This window comes from Anopheles gambiae, chromosome 2, assembly GCF_943734735.2.
Source record: "Anopheles gambiae chromosome 2, idAnoGambNW_F1_1, whole genome shotgun sequence".
Classification (NCBI taxonomy): domain Eukaryota; kingdom Metazoa; phylum Arthropoda; class Insecta; order Diptera; family Culicidae; genus Anopheles; species Anopheles gambiae.
In genome coordinates, this window is record NC_064601.1 from 86,431,435 (window position 1) to 86,449,826 (window position 18,392).

General features: G+C 42.2%; 1 protein-coding gene across 5 annotated transcripts in view; it reads left to right on the plus strand.

Moving 5' to 3' along the window:
• The window catches only part of LOC1276282 (protein encore), a 68,294-nt gene that overhangs the window by 17,204 nt on the left and 32,698 nt on the right, over window positions 1–18,392 (plus strand). For 3 of the 5 annotated variants that reach the window (XM_061641328.1, XM_061641330.1, XM_061641331.1), the window contains exon 1: window positions 12,743–12,830. The exons of 1 other annotated variant lie outside the window; for it this stretch is intronic. The gene's annotated coding sequence lies outside the window, so the exon portion shown is untranslated. Of the gene's footprint in view, window positions 1–12,742; window positions 12,831–16,841; window positions 16,972–18,392 lie in introns of those variants that run through there. One more of the 5 variants, XM_061641329.1, reaches the window with a different exon arrangement.

Consider the following 18,392-nt stretch of genomic DNA (forward strand, 5'->3'; position numbering starts at 1 on the left):
AAGAATCATGTAGGATACACAATATTTTATGGGCGCACTGGAAAAAGCTTTAAAAATAAATACAAGTCAAGAATTTTCAATGGGTTGTCACGACGGCAAGAGGAATAACACATCTTTTTCAAGTGCGATGGGACCCATTGGCGGTTCTAGCGTCAATATGCTGAGTTTTGGTGTAATATATTTGGTGTGAAAAATAAATCTAAATTAAAATAATTTAATTTCATGTCATACTATTACTTGTGATTAATAATTACTTACTTATCCGATGCTACAAGCAGACAAGCTTTGCGGTTTTAGCTATTATAACCAATAGCTAGTTGAATTTAAGCGTTACCATTAAAAATGGCTGTTCGGGTAGTCTAGTGGTAATTGTACACATTTAAACAGTAATTGATAAAGAAAACAGCAACAGAATAGAAGAGTAATTACTTAGAAGAGTAATTACAACAATTACTTATCGACTTAAAGCATTTTTCGAGTATTTCTCGAGCAGATGTACTTATCATGTAACTTGCCGCATTTACCATTTTTTGCAATATATTTCAAATCAAAGAATCCTGTTGGCAAAACTGAATTTAGAATTACAACATACTGCCCAGTATGTTTGAAGGTGACAATACGTAGTGCGATTTCACGAAATACTCATCAAACAGCGAACCTCAAACGATTGAAGCACTATCCATCGAATGCTTTGCTATTTTACATTCCAATCCACCTCCAGTCATAGATCATCATTCGAGGCCTTTAAAGCACACCAATCCAAGCACTTAAGCTGTACCTAACCACTTTCCAACGCACCAACACAAAAAGAAAAACGCTACAGACTGTCTGCTTTTCTTTTATTTTAAGCATTCCGAAAAGCTGTGTCGAACCGGGTTGGAGAATCACATTTCCAACCGTCGTGCGGAGGCGATGGTGCATTTTATTACAGTAGCGTGTGTTTGTATTCGCTTTCACACCGAAACCGTGTAGCTCTCGTGTGGCGCGTGTACGTTATTTCACGCCGTGTGTATCGTTTATTTTGTCGCTGCGGCGTGTTCCCCCTTCTCGCCTTTAGCACATCACTCGCTCTCACCGCTCTCTAGATCACATAATCAAAATTCTGGTCGAGTATGTTTGCAGAATTTGTATCCAGTAATCCTAATCAGAAACGTTTGTACCGAGAACCACCGGAACCGCCACATTGCCACTGCGTGGGGGATCCGCGGCGTTGTGACGTTGGCTGAACCCTGGCGAATGGAGGATATCCGCTGCTTTCTTCTTTCCCAGGATGGGAATAAGGTTTTTGGATGAATTTAATTTTCGCCGCTTTCGGTATTGCTCGCTGGCGTTAATGCGTTTTCGCTGCTGATTCAGCCTTTGTTCAACGGGTGGTGTGGCCTGCCCACCCCGAGAGAGCGAGTGAGAGAGAGAGGATCGACCCGCTGATGTGAATGGAGCAGCCCGGTACTTTATACTTTATTCGGGAAATAAGGGCAAAAAGTAGTGTGAAAGAAAGAAAACGCTGTACAAATATTGCCAACTGAACGTGGTGCATTGTGCAGCGAGAGGGCAGTTGTGGAGTGTGCCAATGTTTGTTGTGCTGCCAGCTTCCATCTGGCTTATGACGGCTTCCCTGTACCAAAGTTTCGTTCGACCTGCCAAAGCGAACGGTAGAATGACGGTACACTTTTCTGTTCAGTGATCATTTTTCATCTTCTGGGCCTGTATGTGATGCGTTTGGCGGATGCTTTCTTGTTAAACATTTCGGTGGGATTGAAAACCGTTTTTCGTTCGAATTGTCACGCTGTGGCGCGGTATGTTCGAGGAAATTTAATTAATTATGTGTGATACAATAAGACTTGTATGACAGCGTGCAGTGCTTAGCTGAGATTTTCTTGCAGATACGTTACAAAGCACCGGCTTTAATGCCAATGTGTGTACAACCACTTTCATCGATTTTGGCAAAAGTAAATCTTTAATGCTTCGGAAAGCGAATGCAAACACCGGAAATCCTTCCATCGGATGGCAATATCATTGGGTTGGCGCTTGTGTACTACGTTCGTTTTCTCGATCGATTATTTTTGATGAAGGGTGAAAGAAACTGCTAGTTCCTTTGGTGCACAAGAAAGGCGCTCGCTCTACGCTTTTCTCGCTCGGGATTTTCTGCTTGCTGCTGCTGCTGTGCGCCGACCCCACAGCCTAAAGGTCGCTGAGTCATGAGTGTTTCGTTCCGTTGCCCATGAAAAGGACCCCGGCCATTTGTTTGCCTTCCTTTCCCGTTGGCTCTCGTTAGCGAAGGAAGGGCGAAACGCATGTTTTTCGTGTGCTCTGTTGTTGTCATGTTGAAGGAAGGAAAAAGGGTTTCACTATGGTCACCACCGTTCGATCGGAGCGAAGGCGGCATCGTTATCGTTTTACTATCAGTGCTGTAGTTTGCTGTCCGGGGATTTGTGTGTGGTTTTTGTGTGTGGGTTGATCGATTTAGCATTTGTTTTTTCCATTTTTTCGGGCGATTGAATCTGTACTTTTGCTAGTGGTTGTCCGTTCGTGATGACCGGATTAACTGGATTTGTTTTAAAGTTGCTTTAGAGTTTTCTTTCATCGTTATCTGTGATAGAAAGAAACGTACAATTGTTCATTGTTTCTTCTGAAGCGTTAATATGCTTTAGCTCAATCTGTTTTTTTTTTACCTTAAAGTGTGCGATGTAGGTATCATGAAGATGGGATCCATTTTCTTGAAGGATAAGCCTCTACAAGAATGCACGCAAAAAAGAGTAAAAGCTTTTTCACTCGATTGTTGAAACCGTAAATCTTGGAAGGGCCGAAAAAAGCCCCCGTCTGCATAAGGAGCGCTTTGCCTTAGGTGGTGTCCTTGGTGATGGCTTCGGGGCGCATATGTTGATTTCTTCTTAGCAAAATGGCAACACACATACAAAGAAGGTAGAAAAAGACTCCGTATCGATGCGACAATGATGATGGAACGTCGTTGCCGAACGAACCAACGCACGCACCCACCGTTTCGCACCGTAGCCCGCACCCGTGATCGTCTGGTAAATTTAATTTCCTGGAACTCGTTCGACCAGTCAGCATTAACTCGCTTCTCTTGCCGTGCGAGATTTATCAGGGTGAGCTGAAGGGTGGGCTCGTTGCCCTGTTTCCCTAGTGTCGATCCTTATTGCCGCAAGGATTGTTCGCGGTGGGCACCAAGTTCGCTTCCTTACGTGTGCTGCTTGGTAGAATGACTATCATTGGTGGGGGAAATTGATGTTGAAGTAGTAGTTGATAGCAGTCAGCACGATGCAAACGGTACAGAAGAAGCGTGCTGGAGGGGTTTTGTAAGTGATATGCAAAAGTGTTACGTGGCACGTGGAAATTCCGTTGTGGCGCTAATCGGTTCGGGGAAATATGTTGAAATATGAAACACAGCAAGTATGGGATGAGGTGGTATGGGCTTGCAATATCCGTTGATGTCACAAAAGTATCATAATGTGTCGTAAATATCATAAAACCAGTATAGAAATGGGTTGTAAATTGTGGCATTCTTTATTACACCATTTTTGTTATACAGTTCGTTGCAGTTATCATATCATATGATGTTTTTGTGATAATTGTATTATGTTGCTTTATAAAAAATAAAGCAATAAATTCATTCTTTTGATTTTTTTTGTCAGGACAGTCAGGAACATAAACGATTGTCTATACTTTAAAATATTCGAATTAAACCCTTTCTGTATGATGATGCAGATTAAATTGCATTGAAAGCAAGCGGAATCTTCTCCACAGCGTCGGCGTACGAAGCCCGAGCTCTGTTGGTCGGGGTGCAAAACCCATGCACCAGTGACCTATTTAAACCCCGACGGAACGGAAGCTGAGAGCGACCGCCTTGCAGCAGCAGCAAGCCAACTACACTGCAAGGTACATCAGCAGCTCGGACGCTCAATCGTATACTGACGAGAGTATTGGTTAGTGCTGCCGGGCTGCACACGATACGGTTGTGTTAGTGTGCCACGGCTGGTATGACGCCGTGTGTGTTTTTTTTGTTTCTTCGCAAACACTTTGGTGTGGTACTGGGTGAATTTGCGTAGTCTGTTGTTTTTTTTTTGTTGCTCCCTAGGTCGTCTTTTTCAATGCTTCTAACTGACAACGAACCAACACGGTGGCGAGAGCGGGAAGCTCCAGCATCCTCTTCGCCTTTTCGGGACGTATGTTCGAAAGGAATTGGTTTTATTAGGTTTTCGGATATGACAATATTGAAAGAGGTGGTACGCTGTGGAGATTTTGAACCAGCAGCAGGAGAGAGGGTTTTGCTTCCTAATTTTGTGCTTTGCTGATGTCGTTTTTAGTGTTAATAAAGGAGAAATGCCTTTAGGTGGGTTTTGAAACACACAAAAAAACTGCTTAATTTGTGTAATTATTTCCAACCATTGCTGCCTTTATACTGTTTTTACTTCCTTTTATTACTAAAATAAGGAACAGAGGTGGGTTCACTTCCCAGTGCTTATATGCGCCTGCAACCACTAATCATCAGCGCGTGTGTACACGGAACGCATGCTTTTGCGGTAATAGGCCTTTCACTACCACTGCCATACAGCTTGCTAGGCTAGGTCTGGATCGCCCCTGGCACAGTGGCGAGAATAGCAAGAAAGAATGGGCAAAATGAAAAACAAAATAGCAATATAGTGCTCAGGGAAACTATCGCCTTGGCCGCCGCTGCCACCATCAAACTGTCGATGTGTTGGTGTCTGTTTCTTTACACTATTTCTATATGGACGATCACACACACACACACGTACATCGTCATCGATGAGCGTGGTGAGCCTTGTTGTGTGTGTGTGTGAGTACCCAGACCTCCGTAGCAGCATAGTGTCGTGGTGACGCCCACCCACTTCACAAGCCGTCCATCCATCCCGCCACGGCCGGTGTGCAAAGCGCTAGAATAGAGAAAATCGATTTTTCCCTCCTACCCATTTGCACCACCGGTTGAGTACGACGTTCTGACGGCGCTAGCGAGAACAGCACGAACGAACTGGGAGTGTCGGTGTGGTTGTGTACGAACTTTGCTCGCTAGCTTTTTAGCGAAGGCTTGCTACTAGCACTTTAAATTCTGGTCCAATTCCTGAGGGGAGTTTTGGACGATATGGGAACTGCAGGAGGGATCTGTCTTAGAAGGGTGTGATTGAGTTTTTAGAGTTTTAGCTTTTTGTTCGTGGATATGGAATGGAAATTTGAGTTTTTATGGAACTAAAATAAATTTTAGAAAGGCATAAAATATACCGTAAATTGAAAGGGAATGAATCTTTAAGCAAGCCGTATCTGAAGGAAAACATGCGCGAAGTTTGCTTTTTTCTTGCATGTGCATTCATTTCCTTAAATATTCAAGTGTACCTTTGTGCTTGAACCGGGCATTTTTAAAGAGAAAACTATCAGTTCGTCACATAAAAGCAAGATATATAGCGAGAGCGAGAGAGAGAGAGAGAGAGCGGTCGTGAGAGTTGTATCATTATTGCGCTGGTCGGGATGCAATTAAGGGCTTTAGTTGTCTGGAGCGTGGGACAAATTATGAACAATTAAATTAGTGAGTTTATTTGTAGAGAAACAAGTGAGTGAAGAAACAAATGACTTTTGTAGCGTGGTAAATGTACACAAATGTTTGCTCCGAAGCAGTAACGTTAGTGTACCTAACCGGTGGGTAAATGTTGTTGCCATTATCAGTCATTATGGTTTGAAGAATGCTTGAGGTACTGGGCGTCTCCATCTCATAAATGTTTGAGTGTAACGCGGTTTTAGCTAGTTTAAAATATGTAAAATATTTGTACAAAACCAAAACGTCCGAGTACACCCGGAATAAGGTGCCCTTCCATGGCTCAGAGAAGGAAATATCTCCCAAGCTGATATGGATTGTTGCGCCATAAATTATACTTGTTTAATCTAGTTTTTAGCAATACGGCCTTTTTGGACCGTTCCTACTAAACAAAAAAAAGGAAAATATGTTTAAAACATAAACGATTGTTTGCGGGTTGTTTGTCCATTTTTGTTCTACTTTACAGCGTCAAGTATGTACATGTTCATGGTGGTTCCCTTTTAAGTATAAAACATAGTAGGGGAAGGTAGGTAAAGACGTTCACTACGGGTAAGATGGACACTCCACATAAATACATGAAAAAGGTAATTTTCGAAAAAATCAACAATGCAGCATCCTTACTTTAAGTTTAAGACAACACATTTGAGAACATTTTTGGCATAATATATGCAAAATTGGTCAAATCTATGAACAAAACAAATTTTCAATCGTGTGCTCTACAACTTGTATTGTTTACATTTCCGGATGTTTTATTTCATGAATGAGTTGTCGTGATCACTAGTGATCAATGAAAAAACTGACGAAAGAACGAGGATGAAAGCAACACAAATTATTGTTTTCTGGTGGTTTAAACATCCTGACACCAAAGCGCGAAAGACGGACATTTTGTTTGTAGGCAAAGATGGACACCGAATTTATTGATTTATTTTACTTCTTATATCAATTGGTGATGAATAAATTTCTTCAAATACCTTAAATAAGGGTATTCCGAAGCTATAAACCAATCAGCTACTAGAAAAAGTATTGAAATAAGCGAGAAATGAAACACCTGTCAAAATAGTTGCTATTTGTTATGCTATTACTCGCGCGACGCTGATGAGGCGCTTCACGAAATCCAATATCTTGTCACGACTTGGACAACTTTAAGCAATAAAAAGATGAGGCATTGATACGACTTCGTTCAGGAATAGATGAGAAATCTATCTATGGGATTACAAATATCAAATTTTGAATTTTGACCTGGTGGGCAATGGATTAAACTATTAACAAGTCTCTTAAAAATACTGGGGTCGTGGACTTTTTGCGGAGTAATTTCCTAAAAGGAAGTTCTAGAATGTTGTTCTGTAAGCTGGAGCAACGTCAGCTGTTAGTACGCGATTTTTCAATAATGCTTTAGATGCTGCATTCTACGATATATTACAAGCGCTGGTTACAATTTCTAAATTCATGGCTGAATGAACCGTCGTTGCAATTGGCCTAGAATTGGTTTATGTATGTACCATGATGTGAAAAGCAATAGGATATGTTAAAATACTATAAATCTCTTCAATTTCCAACGTTTTTTATAGGTGTCTATCTTACCCTTCATGGTGGCATTTTCTGATAAAACATGAGTGTAAGATAATGTATGCACATTTTTATGGTCGTTGCACTTATATATCCCTAGATTTTTACCATTTGCCTTAAGGTGTCCGTCTTTACATACCTTCCCCTACTTTTACTCATTTATCTTACGTGATATCATGTGCAAATGTTGGCTAGCGATTGCGCTTAACCTACCGTTATCAAATTTGCATAACAGTGTTTTGCGTGACATTACATTAAAGCTGTGATTACAATGAAATAAAGCTACGCACTGATATGAAGCTTTTTTCGCACAATTTATTATCAGCAGCTTTTTCCGGTTTGCAAGTAAACACGATTGTTGTTTTAGCCAGTCAAGGGCAAATATGCTTTTGTGTTATATGTCTGTTTGCCTCGTTATATATTTGCTGTAAGCAGTTCTATCACGATAAGCCACGTTAGTATAAAAACTCTGCGTTAGGATAGAACTCTCGAGCAGTGATCTGTAGCACAGCAGGGATGCAGAAACGTTACAGCATGGGAAGTGCAGCCATAGTGTGCTTTGTGATCGGTGTAGTGGGTGTGTTCGCAAACACCAGTGCTGCGTTGGATGTCATCAAGCCGATGAGCGATGAGACACCGGTAGGATTCAAAACCATGTCAGCCGGTACAGTCGTCCCTTATACCTATTCGGCCACTTATTGGTATGGATACAATGCCTACGCTGACCAGTTTCCCTACCATGCTGAAATCAATTTCTACACAAACAACTATTTATACAAGCGTGCCGGTGCGCTCATCACACTGAATTACGTGATTACGCCGGCCAGTTCCTTTCATCATTACTTTATCCACGGTGACATGCTGTACGGTTACATTACCTTGGGGACTGTGTTTAACAGCACTACACAGTGGGAGCAGACCATCAACTACACCGAGAGTAGTATTGTAATGCATCCATTCTTTCACTATACGAACGAAGATTATTACAATATTGCGATGATACGTTTGGATCGTCCGGCCATCCAAACCAGATACGTGAAACCGATTCGTTTGCCGAAACTGTCCGATACTCGCACCTACCTGGCGATGGAAGGCACTTCCTGCGGTACTACCAAAGAAGAAGGCTTATCATATCTGCGTAATCCATTGCTGTTCTTGTCGATCTGTAGGCAACAACTAACTAGCTATACATACCACGATCAGCACTATTGTACGGATGTATATCGAGGAGGTTCATTCTGTAACCGGCAGTGTGGCTCGTCGCTGACAGTAGAGGATGAAAACGGGCCGGTGTTGATTGGGGTTGTTGATCTTCTGTTCCAATGCTCTTACAGCTATCCTGTTCGCTACGTTCGCTTGTCCGCGTTCCGCGAATGGATACAATTGAGCTCGGATTACCGGTTTGACTGCTAGAATGATCGTCCAAGCAGCAAGTGACTTATCAAGATATAGAACCACAAAAGGGAATTGTGTGAAAAGCTTTTGTTTTAAATAAATGTCCTAAAAGATGCGATTCACTCGATTTTCTACAGGCAGTACAAATAGTACGCAATATGAAGAATTATGTTTATTTTTTTAGTGAAATAATAGAAAACATTATTCCCAGGTATTCCCTGATATACGCTATAAATGCGGACCGGAGGCAATAGCGTACCTCGAATATTAATTCAAATTTAGAGGTTTTCATTCAAATTACAACTAATATTCGTATAATTTCGCTTGAAGTGGTAAGTTTTAGCCACTAAATTAGTTGATTGATCTGATTTCAACCAAAGAATGTGCAATGTTGTACCTTTTAAAGTAGTTTTTAAAACTCGACCAAAAGGGAATTTATTTTGCATTTGATGTGCCAAATCGGTACAATTTGCTCAAAGAACTGTCAAATTAAAAAAAAAAAGCGTATATCATGTATATCGGGGAATACATGTACTATTTCATTTCTCAAGAACTGTGTTTGTGACATTTGTTAGTGTTCTAGTGTATGTGAGAAGATGGCTTACAGGCATTTACAGTGAACAACAGTGTTGTTTTCTTCTTGCTTCGCTCATTAAATAATTACTTTGAGCTTATCTTATCTAATCTTGTACTGATTTAACTTCTCAGAACATTGAGAATGTTTGGAAAAGATTAGGTGTGATCTAGCTGACATGAATAATAAAGGATAGATTTGCCATGAAGAAATTTGTTTAAATATGTTGCTAAATTGCTGCTCTCATGAGTGGTGATAAACATGGTGATAAACTTTAACACTTGTTTTTTGTTTATGTTTCCCTCGGTGCCAAGCACTTTTTGTTTACATTGATGTGATGGCTATCATATATGTCAGCCATGGCCCCCAGGAAAGTGATACTGAATATAAACAAACTAAAAGATGATGAAAATAATGATTAATTTAATACAATTTCGGTTGATTTCTTGTTGTGTTATGATTATTTGGTTTTGATCATTAAATAGTGAAAACAACAGCTTAATGTTATGTATAGATTTTTTTTCCAATAAGATGCTTCATTGAAAAGCGATCATGTAAACAACGTGTATGTTGACATTCAGATAAAATTTTAAGTAATATCTGCAGTACATTATCTTCTCATTCTTCTTTCTGTACCACTTGTGGGGTTGGCATTCATCGGGACTTATGGATTAAATTATGGATAGCAGTATAGTCAAGTCCTACGCATGGCAGCACGGACTACTTTGGGGCTTGAACCCATGATGGGCATGTTATTAAGTCGTACGAGATGACGATTGTTCCACGAGACCGGCTGTACATTATACAGTTTGAAAACTCACAAACTCACAAAATATATGTGGCTGCTCTGTATTGATCGAAGGAATTGTTATTTTGCATTTATTTTCTCGATTTGCGACCACTTATAGGAATCAATGAATTACTCTAGGAAAAAAAGGAAAAAAAAACTGTAAAATCCGGCAAATTTGACCTCTGACATGACCATAGTATCAAATTATTCGAACGGACTATGACCATAATAATATCAACTGTGCCATCGTATGGAGTGTCACAATAAAGAACCATTCTGCTTTGTATCATTGCTTAGGCAACATCTTCAGCGTTTCACCTTAAGTCTTCAGCCTTCAATTCTTCCGCCTTCAATTCTTCCGCCTTCAGTTCTTCCGCCTTCAGTTATTCAGTGTCCTGTCAATTAATTGTTGTAAAATCAGTGGTCATTATAAAAACAAACATTTGCCAAAACTGCATACATTATAAATATATTCAGTATAATGTTGATATTTTTGCAAAATTTCATAATATTGCGCCCTATCTGTTACAAGATATTAAGATTTAAAGTCAATTATTCCTGACTATCCAAATCAGATATACCCCAGGAAACATAACTGGCTATCATATATGATAGCCATGGCACTCAATGTGTTAATTGGTTATACATTTACAACCTTTTCACGCTCGTGAGCTATGAAGCCCAAGATAAGAGTCAAAATCTTGAAATCTGAATCGCAAAGGAACCTAATTTTGACGACTTTTTTGACGATAGTGGAAACCTTGTTTTGTTAAAGGAATGTCACATATGACCTGGATTGATCAATTGCGATCGAGTTGGTTGTCGTAATGTATTGATTAATTGCCCGATTGGCCAATGTATATGATTGCAATTTACAGATCTGGGTATTAAAATATGATAAAATATTGTTGAAAGTATAGAGAATATGTATCACACCTTCACCGTTTATCACACAATTGTAAAAAGATCCTGCCTTTTTTGCGTTCCATGAGTATGATATGGCAACGAGCAAAGATAACAAGATATCAACACTGCATCATCAACAGTTTCACAACAGTGTTGTGTTGAAAGAAACTTCACGCTTGGTTCAGTTTGATGATAGCACGAATAGTATTTGCGTAGCGAAATATTGTTTCACCTCTTACTGGCAGGATCAGCATTAATAATTTAACGTGTACGCCCAGAAAGAACCGTTGATGGTCACTCCAATCACCATACAAAATGCGTGATCGACGTTAACCGGATATGGTGCCTGTCCTTACTATTGGACCCCGTGACAAGAAACAAACAATTGCAACGGACCTAAAAATGAAACAAGAAAACCGTCCGCAAAAACGAAATAAACGAACGGTACGCGCACAAGCTACCGATTGCTGATGATGATGAGGATGTTGATGATGATGGAATGTTTTAGCACTCTCGAACGTGTGGTGCGGCGGCAAGATTGTGCACAAGGCGCGCTGTGCGTTTGTTGTGTGTCTGTCATGGTTCGGAATTTCCCGTCCGAAGAAACCATTCCATTCCGTACCGCGGCTCCTGTGCTCCCGTTCCCTGTCCTCGTATTTGGGGACTGGTAGCCATCATCGGTGCGAACTTTCCGATGTGTTTGTACCGCTGGTGCCGTGTAGCAACGCATTTTGGCGGCGTGTGTTTGTTGTTGTCGTTGTTTTTGTTTTGCTGCAAATAAACGCAGAGTTGTCAAACGTGCTGCGAGGGCTATAGGGAAAGGTGTAGTAGATAGCAACATGCCAGCATGCGAGAAAAGGTACACTGAGCACAGACAGAAAGGGTGGGAAGAAAGTAAAAGATTTTTTTCCGTTCGGGCATTTTTCTACTCTCTGTGTGAGAGAGTAGAGAGCGATGCGCTGCAAGTGAGAGAGAGAGAAAGAGAGGGAAAGAAAGAGAAAACGCGTAAGCGTTCATCAGCATAAAGGAGAGTTTTTCTTTTGCCTCAAAAAAGGGGGAATGGAATCTCATTATTCAACAGCTGCGATGAGAAACGGTTGACGAGATTTGCAGGTTACAGTGCATGGAATAATTATACACCAGATAAAAGGTGCCATAATTTTATTGTAACCATAAAATGACTTTATTTAAATTTATTTAAATAGTTTGCTTCCAACAGTTTAAAAAAGCTTTTTATTTCTTTTTTAAAGACTCCTTTGACTCCATTTGATGACCTAAAATATGAGTTCCATTGACGCTACTTTTTAGCCGTATATGCATTTTTTGACAAATACTACTTAGTTTATCGGAATGTTGGCATGCATTATTTCTAAGTATTTTTTAAATTAGTGTTCGATTTTCGTTTCGTATGTTTGAGAGCGTGCCATTTACGAAAGAGAGAGAGAGAGGGAGAGCGAGAGAGCATAAGAGCGGATGATTTTGTAAGGGGAAAAAGTCAGTCTCACAGACAAAATGCGTTTCTATTTACCTTCACAAGGTGGGCCATCCAGCCACAATCAGGAAGAAGAGCGTGCTCGTTTTGCGTGTGGCTGGCGAGGAAGCGACCGAACACAAACAAGAGAAAATACGCGCGCCCGCGCGCAAGAGAGAGAGAGAGAGAAGAGCTCGCGGAAAATCGGATCACGCGGAAAACGCATACCATTGCTGTGCTCATTCTCTCTCGCTCGCGATTGTTTGCCTCGGTTCGTTTCCGTGTTCGGGGCCGATGGAGAAAAACCCCCACCACCCGGGGTGAGGCGCACAGGAGGACGTTCGGCTCGTCGTACCCGGGACGATGGCCCGGCCATGACCGGGATTCCGGCGGTTCGGTCACCACCAGTTCGGTTCTGAGCCTTCGCGAAGCCCCACACGCGTTCGCCCGTCTGTGCAAGCGACCGAGTTCGTCTGCGTGTGCGTGACTGTGTGCGCTGCGCGTGTGCGTGTGTGCGCGCGACTGTGTGTATGTGAGTGTGTGTGTGTATTTTGCAGCACACCCCGTGAGTAGTGTTGTGTTCCTCCGTTTGGTGCTGTTTGCTCACTGCTAGCACTTGCATATTTCCGTGCGCATAGAAAATTGTGTGTGTGTTTTTTTAGGGGTTGCTGGTTTGGTTGTTGTTGGAGGTCGCCAGCCATAGGCCATTAGCCAGTGGTGAAATCGAACCTGTGAACCTGACACAAAACGTAGCCCTTTTTTAATGGACACATGTGTGTGTGTGGTATTGGGGTGTTTGTGAATTTCCATCTCTAATTTTCCTTGGTCGCATTATCTCATCGTGGATGCTGCTTGTATGTGTGTGTGTGTATGTGTGTGTATGCGTGTCAGTTATTGCGCTTCGAGAGCATCGTCTTCGAAACGCGTTTCCATGGGGAGAGGAGCATGAGTTGGGCTGTTGGCTGTGTGGCTGTGGCTGTGACAGAGGGACAGAGGGACGACGGTCCTGGTGCGCAATGTGATTTACCTTCGGGAGGGTTCGGGGTGGTGTTCGCCTCAAGTGGCGCACAGTTTCGATAGAATTTTTGCTATCAGATAGATGTGTTTCCGTGCTGGTGCTTGAACAACTCCGCGCTGCAGTGCAGTGTATAGGTGTGTTGAACTGTTTGAAGTAAAGTAAACAATTTATCATAAATCTGGGAAAAACTAGCTCGGTTTCGATGAGGATCGAATGGTTTACATTTTCGTTAAGCTGGCCAGAACTCTTCGTCCCCTTTGCTGTGCCTTTTTCCGTCTATGCCTTCTGACATCTTTACCAAAACCCCGTCGTGTGCCCCGTATCAGCGAAATTGATAAATAATCAAAAAATGAATTAATAAATGAACTATTGTTCAGCATGTTGCCCCATTGCTTCCCCGTTCACCGGAATGCTGGTGACCCAAAAATGCTGATGCAAGGGAAAAGCTAGTTGTGCTTCCCTCCTTTCCTTGCAGCCCTCCCACCGGGCCACAAATATTGATGAAGCAATTGAATAATGAATAGCCATTACCTCCGACTGTGTGCTGCAAAAAAAGGTAGAAACCCCACACCTGCCCTATCGCCACTGAATACAGGAGAGGCTGTGAAACCATTGGACAATCGATTTGTGCCTCCCTATCCCACCAACTGAACAAACCACACAAAAAGGAAGGGAAAAGAGAGAGAGTGAGGGAGACAGATAGAGAGGAAAATGGGATGGAATAAGCTTTTCCGTGATTTCGATCCTTTGTGTATCGCTAGCTCGTGGATGTGCGTGTGTGTGTGTGTGAGTGCATTCAAAAATATGTTTATGTATGCATTTCCCCGTAGGTCCGTCCCACCCATGCTGTCATGTTTCCTTGGACAACGTTTAAATTATGATCACAGTGTGGAACGTTCGATGGTGTATCGGCAACGCACGGTCAGTTTTGGTGAAGAGGATGGCGAATTTCGGTAAGGAGGAAGTAGACAGAGCGGGAGAAAGGTGTGGGAGAAAAATCGATGAATGGATGCTGTGCTATGCTATACTGCTGCTGCTGTTGATGGTAGCGCGCTTGTTGTGGGTTGACATGGCGCAAAGTCTTGTTGCCTATGTTGCTTCCCGTTTTTTTTTCCGCGATAACAATGGCTGTGCTCGCTCTGAAAAGTGGAGAAAAATCAATCGAAAAATAGCAAACATTTCCTTTCACTTGTTCGGTTGATTGGTTGGAGAGTTGGAAAACTGATCAGCAAAAATGAAACACAAACAGTGTGAGTATGTTTGGTGCACTTTGCCACTTTGCCACACAAGCAAGATCAAAGCGTAGTAAGAGGCATATAGCGACCGCCAGTGTTGTTATGCACACCGGGAACCAGCATGTTTCGTAACATACGTACCAAAGGCCCAATCCTCCCCTCTCCCAGACTCCGCCAAAAATCAAAGAAAAATCATTTTCTACGGTCGAAGCAGGGGAACGAAGCAGGAAACACGGCTCGCCGTCCGCGCCAATGTTCTCGGATGTTTCGGATGTCTTGGAAGTTCTCTCTTTCTCTCTCACTTATACACAAAAATTCTCTCTCTCTCTCTCTCTCTCTCTCTCACTCGCTCTCGATATCTTGTTGCTATCGGTACATTATCTCAAGTACCACGGCACACTCAATATGCAGCACAAAAGCAGCGTTGAATATGCAAATTGTGCTGCGATTGTTTGGCACTGGACAGAGGCACACTTTTGCGCTTTGATAGCGTTGAAATTGAAATTGAATAGCAACGATTTTTGGACGGTGGACGATTTTTTTTTTAAAACACACAAACACAAGGAGAACGGTGAATGCATCAACAAAAAAAAAAGGACGAGAATAAAGTAAAAGAAAAAGAACAGCAAAGGAAAAGGGAAAGAGTTTTTGTAAGACGGTTTTTCGGTTGCTGTGTGTTTAAAAGGTCTCGTTTGCAGTAAGTTTTAAGTCATTTTGGTCCGCGTTTTTGTTGTTGATGACGATGATGATGCCCGCACGGTGTATGTGTTGCGTGTGTGAGTGTGTATGGGCAAAGTCAAAAATAGTTTTGTCAAAGTGTGTTTGCCAACGGAAAAACCAGCCGGCAGAGCGGGATCCCAGTTTCGGAGCCTCTGTCTGTCTGCACATCGAATCGGCGCGGACAGGAACGTTGTGTTCAGAACAGTTTGTGTGTGTGTGTGTGCGCGCGGCCGGGATGGGAGTGCTAGTTGAAGTGCTCGTGTAAAAACGACCAGAAAAGACGCGTTGAGTGATGAATTAATGATGCCCGAGGCCTGCTTAGTGTTGCTGCTTTGTGTTGTTGATGCAAATTTTATTTTCGCGATGGTACCATCCTGTCATTGCAAGAAGAAGTAAAAAAAACTCATTCCATCTCGAGCTTGCTTCGCGAATGGAAATTCGCTTGCCGGGATGGGTCACGGAGCATAAAAAGTTATGCTTTTTTGAAGTGTAATTATTTTTGCATCAAAACTAACAGGTGTTGTGTGTGTTGGACGGAGACGAGGGACACGAAGGGAAAGGCCAGTTGAAGCAGCAGTAGCAGCAGCAGCAGCCAGCGCATCATCTGCCCACCCTTGGCTTGGGTGGGAGGAGGGAAGATTTTCACTTTGGCGTCCGTCAAACAGTGATTACGTAACGCGAGCGCACCAACCGACCGACCGTACGCTTCTGTTTTGACGCGGCGGGTTGCGTTTCGGACTGGTTTGGTGTGTGGTGCGTAAGAGGTTGCGCAGCGTAGTGTGGTGTGTAGAGTGGTTGTGTGTGTGTGTGTGTGTTCAAGAAAAATCACGTTGAAAAGAGGAAAATTTGTGAGACCATGAAGGCGGCAGGGATGACGTGGGCAGTTGTTTTTATTGGCGACTTTGCGAGAGGAAAAATACGTCGTTTACCATTTTGTGTGTATTTTTTTTATTAACAAAATAGAATTCATTGAAGGTGAACAGGTTTTGGACCTTTTGTTTCAAGCACTGCTCACAATGAACCGTTACACTATCAACTAACAGTATTGTTTTTTTTGTGTTTTTTTTTTAACTAACAATCTATTTTATTCACCCATTCAAGCAAGTTCGGTCCAGCTACGGAAGGAAAATAATGAAAAATATTAACAAATAAAATCGAAATAGTGCAATCAACCCAAAGATGTCTCAGTGCAGTTAAACCACAGTTATTACGCAGTGTAAAAGTGCAATCCTTACAACCCCCCTACAACAGAAAACAAACACACACACACGTACACGTGGTAGTGGTGGTGGCATTCGTGTTTCATTTCCGTGTTTGTGTTTGAAGGGCCAATTCTCCGTTGCGAATAAATCTTCTTCCAAACCCTTCTAGTGGTGTATGTGTGTGCGCGTGTGTCCTTGTTAGTGCGGTTTCTAGAGTTAGATGTGTTTACAACGCGTCAGCAGGGCAATGCCGAAAGTGCGCTAAAAAAAACAAAACAAAACAAAACCCATCCTTGCAACTACCACCAAGGCAGAGCGAGTGTCATCGTCGTCGATCCGGTTTGTCCGGGTGGCCCCGCCCGTAACAGAGACGCACGCGACGCCCCGCTCGGCCCCGTGGGTTTCACCTATTTTGCTGGCTTGGGCGCGGAACACGTGAGGGCCGGCAAAATTTTCCTCACACACTTCTTCCGCTGGACCGGAAAGCTACTGCTCGGAGCAAGCTGGCTGCTCTCGCTGATTATTTCGGAGGTACAGCTATCGCGACGCCAGCCGCGGCGTTACGTGTGTGTCTATCTTTGTTTGCTTTCGTTGTGGGGTTGGTGTTGGTGCTGGTACGACCAGCGGATGGGCAGGAAGTCCGGACAGTGTTTCGCGGACGCGCGACACGACAGAGGGGATAAATGCTAGCTGTTGTTGTGTCCTAGGCTGTAGATTTTCTTTTTTCATTCGTACAAGGGAAAGGTTACGAATTGGCCGTACAACTACGTTAGATTAAATTTTACTCAATCTTTTTCTAATAATTTTGAAAGGAAATAATTTTTATCAGTTTTCTAAAAAGGTCCTATTAATTTTAACGTTCGCAGTAAAAATAATGAAAGTGTTTCGTTTTTTTAGTAGAAAAATTGGGGATGAATTATGAGGCCGCAAGTAAAATAATTGTCTTAACAAACCTGTGCTATTATCTCTCACTCTCCCTCTTCGTCACGTTGTGTTAGTTGCAGTATTTTGGAGATAGGGAATATTTTGTAACAGTTTGTTTGTTTGTTTGTTTTTATCTCCCACTGATTGATCCTTCTGGTTTTCCACAATGCTAACACTTGATTGATTAGTTTGTAGTGCTACTAATCCTGGTGAATTGCAAGCAATGTTTGTCCACAGCACATGTTTGTTTTGATGCCGAGTGAAACGTCTCTTGGTTGCATCGTTGGTTGCACAAAGCACAAAGCAGTTGAGTTTGACTATAATGTTTTAATGAAATGGCATCTTTGTGTAGCAAAAAGACGATTGCTTTCCCAAGAAAAACCCCCGGAAAAAGCTTAAATAACCATAATAATATTTCCTTCTTGATGCTAAGAACGGGACACGAATCGTGGGAAAGGAATTCTTCGGATCGATGCATTTATCGATAGAGGTCCTTTTCTCGTACGGCTGAGTCAGAGTTTTCTCTCCATTATTCTCTCACGCGTGTGTGTGTGGGTTTTCTCATTGCTTCAAAACAAATGAAACTCTCCCCTAAAAGTTGCACACAAAAAACGAAAAAAAAACACAAAAAAGTGACTGAGGATTAAGCTCTCTTCTCTCCTTCCAATTTTGTGTGTTTTCACCGTGTTCTCTCCTGCACACTTTTGTTTTATTTGCCTGCCTTTCTTGCTCTGCCTACAATTGCATTCCGAAAGTAGGTCAAATTTCGTCCTTTGGATGCGGAAAAAACCCGATTCGCACGAAATCCAAAAACTTCTACCGAAACTGAAGGGAAAACCCAAATCAAACCAAAATTGTTTTTTTTTTTTTTGTTGGTCGGTGCAACCTTCCTCTGGCATTGATGCTCTGTTGGAGGTAGAGTGTTACCAGAACAACGAAAAAAAAGGCGTACCAATTGCTACTGCAGCACATTGTCCTAGGTTGTGTTTTTGCGTGTGTTTCGGACGGGTCTCTCGGTACGTTGGGTG